Raw genomic sequence first — 5,000 nt, 5'->3', positions numbered from 1 at the left:
TGATTGAAGATTTCTCGTAAAAAAATTTTAAAACGAAACTAGCTTTCTGAAGCCGGAAAAGGCTTCAATACTTTGGCTAATCGTCGAGTTTCAGTTTGATATTGGTACAAGTTTTCTGTACGCATGATTGCGACAAGAAATGATGTATAGTTTTTGAGATTATGTTCATGATCGTCTGGATATGTTGCTAGCGTTTAGACGAATATTAAGATTGTCGTTTGCCTATTCTTGACGATTTGCAGAAGTTTTTGAAGTTTGGGAGTATACGAGTATAGTATACGTACCTACTCCCCCCCCCCTTTTTTTACGAAAGAAAACGGTTGAACCGATACTTTGAAGGGTTGTGTACGTTTATTCTTCTGATGTTTGGAATGATCGGTAATTCGGGACGATTTATAGACGACGCTTGGACTGTGATTTGGTTGTTTATCCTTTGAAACTTGATATTTATCTTCCAAACTTGACTGTTATCTTCTCCTTAGATAAGACGTCGATTTTTGTAAAAAGGTTCAACGTAATCGTATAGTTAAGGCGGCTAAGATGTTGAGTTAACCGTTGCCGTTTTATACGATTAATCTGAATCCGTGCGAGAAAACAAGTCTTTGCGGTTTTTTTTTTTATCGTAAAGTTTCAATGGTAACTCCGATGGAAACAAGAGACGTTTCGATCGAGATTTGAAGGAGAATTCAAAGCTGGAGGTAAGGGAGAATAGGAGCAAGCGAATAAGTTTAGACGAGTCTTATTTGTTTTTGTCGTAAAATCTCGATGGAAACTCCGATTGAGACGAAACGAAAAGCGTTTTGATCGGGATTCAAAAGAGAACACAAAGGAGGAGCTTTTTGAGGCCTTACAGGTCGCTACGTAGCGACTGACAGTCTGACAGGTCGCTATGTAGCGAGTGAAAGCAAGCCGAGAAGAGTCCTACTTGTTTTCGTTGTAAAATCTCAACGGAAACTCCGATTGAGACGAAACGAAAAGTGTTTCGATGAGGATTCAAAAGACAACCCAAAGGAGGACCTTTCTGAGGCCTTACAGGTCGCTATGTAGCGACTGACAGTCTGACAGGTCGCTACGTAGCGAGTGGAAGCAAGCCGAGAAGAGTCCTACTTGTTTTCGTCGTAAAATCTCAACGGAAACTCCGATTGAGACGAAACGAAAAGCGTTTCGACGAAGATTCAAAAGACAACCCAAAGGAGGACCTCTCTGAGGCCTTACAGGTCGCTACGTAGCGACTGACAGTCTAACAGGTCGCTACGTAGCGAGTGGAAGCAAGCCGAGAAGAGTCCTACTTGTTTTCGTCGTAAAATCTCAACGGAAACTCCGATTGAGACGAAACGAAAAGCATTTCGACGAGGATTCAAAAGAGAACCCAAAGGAGGACCTTTCTGAGGCCTTACAGGTCGCTACATAGCGACTGACAGTCTGACAGGTCGCTACGTAGCGAGTGGAAGCAAGCCGAGAAGAGTCCTACTTGTTTTCGTCGTAAAATCTCAACGGAAACTCCGATTGAGACGAAACAAAAAGCGTTTCGACGAGGATTCAAAAGAGAACCCAAAGGAGGACCTTTCTGACGCCTTACAGGTTGCTACGTAGTGACTGACGGCCTGACAGGTCGCTACGTAGCGACTGAAGGCCTGACAGGTCGCTACGTAGCGAGTGGAAGCAAGCCAAGATGAGTCCTACTTGTTTTCATCGTAAAATCTCAACGGAAACTCCGATTGAGACGAAACGAAAAGCGTTTCGACGAGGATTCAAAAGAGAACCCAAAGGAGGACCTTTCCGAGGCCTTGCAGGTAGCTACGTAGCGAATGACGGACTGACAGGTCGCTACGTAGCGAGTGGAAGCAAGCCAAGAAGAGTCCTACTTGTTTTCGTCGTAAAATCTCAACGGAAACTCCGATTGAGACGAAACGAAAAGTGTGGCGATGAGGATTCACAAGAGAACCCAAAGAAGGACCTTTCTGGGGCCTTACCAGTCGCTACGTAGCGAGTGGAGAGTTGGCTTGAGCTCGGTCGCTACGTAGCGATCGAGCAGTGTGCGTGCTCGGTAGCTACGTAGAGACCGAGCGCTGTGCGTGCTCGGTCACTACGTAGCGACCGAGCAGTGCGTGCTCGGTCGCTACGTAGCGACCGAGCGGTGTGCAAGCTCGGTCGCTACGTAGCGACCGAGCGGTATGCGTGCTCGGTCGCTACGTAGCGACCGAGCAGCGTGTGCGTGCTCGGTCGCTACGTAGCGACCGAGCAGCGTGTGCGTGCTCGGTCGCTACGTAGCGACCAAGCAGTGTGCGTGCTCGGTCGCTACGTAGCGACCGAGCAGTGTGCGTGCTCGGTCGCTACGTAGCGACCGAGCAGTGTGCGTGCTCGGTCGCTACGTAGCGACCGAGCGGTGTGCGTGCTCTGTCGCTACGTAGCGACCGAGCAGCGTGTGCGTGCTCGGTCGCTACGTAGCGACCGAGCAGTGTGCGTGCTCGGTCGCTACGTAGCGACCGAGCAGTGTGCATGCTCGGTAGCTACGTAGCGACTGACGGACTGACAGGTCGCTACGTAGCGAGTGGAAGCAAGCCAAGAAGAGTCCTACTTGTTTTCGTCGTAAAATCTCAACGGAAACTCCGATTGAGACGAAACGAAAAGTGTGGCGATGAGGATTCACAAGAGAACCCAAAGAAGGACCTTTCTGGGGCCTTACCAGTCGCTACGTAGCGAGTGGAGAGTTGGCTTGAGCTCGGTCGCTACGTAGCGATCGAGCAGTGTGCGTGCTCGGTAGCTACGTAGAGACCGAGCGCTGTGCGTGCTCGGTCACTACGTAGCGACCGAGCAGTGTGCGTGCTCGGTAGCTACGTAGAGACCGAGCGCTGTGCGTGCTCGGTCAGTACGTAGCGACCGAGCAGTGCGTGCTCGGTCGCTACGGAGCGACCGAGCGGTGTGCGTGCTCGGTCGCTACGTAGCGACCGAGCGGTATGCGTGCGTGCTCGGTCGCTACGTAGCGACCGAGCAGTGTGCGTGCTCGGTCGCTACGTAGCGACCGAGCAGTGTGCGTGCTCGGTCGCTACGTAGCGAATGAGCAGTGTGCGTGCTCGGTCGCTACGTAGCGACCGAGCGGTGTGCGTGCTCGGTCGCTACGTAGCGACCGAGCGGTGCGCGTGCTCTGTCGCTACGTAGCGACCGAGCAGCGTGTGCGTGCTCGGTCGCTACGTAGCGACCGAGCAGTGTGCGTGCTCGGTCGCTACGTAGCGACCGAGCAGTGTGCGTGCTCGGTCGCTACGTAGCGACCGAGCAGTGTGCATGCTCGGTCGCTACGTAGCGACCGAGCAGCGTGTGCGTGCTCGGTCGCTACGTAGCGACCGAGCAGTTAGCGTTCTCGGTCGCTAGGTAATCGTTTTGTTATGTTTCCTTTTTCCGCGATTAACCTAGGGGTTCTTCAGCGGTGTTTGGGAGAACAAGTTTTATCCTTCCGAAATGTTTTCGGAAAACGTGTTTTGGTAAAACCCTTACGCATCGAGATTTCTTTACGGGGTTTTGATAAGTTTTATCGTTTCCCTTCTTGTTTACAGGGAGAAATCGCGAGCTTGTTTTAGTGCTCTTCCTGTGGCGGAAGGTCACGACTAAGTTTTCGATTTTGTTGAAAACTACGGCGTTTGTGTAAGCGTTGGCCATAGGAGCAGTCAGTGCTGCGAGTTTGTCTTTCATATATCCAAACATCGTTTCGATCAAGCGTTTTGTGGCCATGAGTAAGAGTAATTCGTAACCCCCCCCTCCTTCTAGCGCCAAACTGTGGGAACCGAAATTCGCACTGTCGATTTCCGTTTAAATAAGGAAACTTGGAAAACCCTAATTTCCCAGAGGTCCCGGATTATTGCGAGAGCCAACGACATGTGATCGAATATATGCGGAAATCATGAAAAGATAACAAACGAGTTTACAGAAAACAGTAGATCTTATTTCGAGTCCGCGTAAGAGCGTTACGATCATTACAAGGGATCATAAAAGCTTTGGCCGCAAAGGCTGTCAGCGAGTTACTTAGTTCTAGCAGCCTAAAAGCTCAAACCTATTTGAGTCGCAGCTCGATAACAAAAGACGAAAAAGATAAATAAAAGGTTTTTGATTGATTTCGGACTGAACCTTGTTAAAGGCTGCCTACGTACCCCTTTCGAGGATCAAGCCGAACGTAGTTCAATTAAGCCGTCATAGCATAAACATGGAGATATTCCATTTTCCCGATCTTCACAATTATCTTCAAAACTTCCGTATTTATCCGCGGAAACTTGACATTTATCCTTCCTTGCGCGACAAGCGTAAACCGTCATATGGTTTATGGGCTTTTGGTTAAGAAATCCTAAGTTGGGCCTCGAGTCGTGTCTTAGGTCCTTTTGGGCCGTCTTCCGACTCGAAACGTTTATTACGACTGCTTTGATAAAGAACGAACTTTCCGCGGTTTTTACCACAAAGTTTGATTGATGTCTTAGAATGGTCAGAAGACATGAACTGAGTTTGCTACGGTCTTCGAGAGATAGCATCGTAGGATAGACGAGAATGCATGAATTGGTGTCGTATCGACGTTTCGGAAGAGTTCGGTCGCTATGTAACGACCGAACAGCACGCACGCTCGGTCGCTACATAGCGACCGAGCGGGACGGACGCTCGGTCGCTCGAGCTCGGTCGCTACGTAGCGACCGAGCAGGACGGACGCTCGGTCGCTACGTAGCGACCGAGCTTGGCTGGAGCTTGGTCGCTACGTAGCGACCGAGCGGGACGGACGCTCGGTCGCTACGTAGCGACCGAGCTTGGATCAAGCTCGGTCGCTATGTAGCGACCGAGCTGTGTGCATGCTTGGTAGCCACGTATCGATCGAGCTTGGCTTGTCCGTGGTCCGATTGCCGTACTCGAGCTTGTCCGCGGCCGAATTGGATACATGTCTGTTTCCTTCGTACAATCGGTATTGAGATTTGATTGAGGTTTGAACAAGATTTTACCGCAAGGCTCTTTGTAAAGATATCTTAACG

This window comes from Brassica napus, unplaced genomic scaffold, assembly GCF_020379485.1.
Source record: "Brassica napus cultivar Da-Ae unplaced genomic scaffold, Da-Ae ScsIHWf_2687;HRSCAF=3445, whole genome shotgun sequence".
Lineage (NCBI taxonomy): Eukaryota > Viridiplantae > Streptophyta > Magnoliopsida > Brassicales > Brassicaceae > Brassica > Brassica napus.
Note: the sequence above shows the minus strand (reverse complement) of the source record.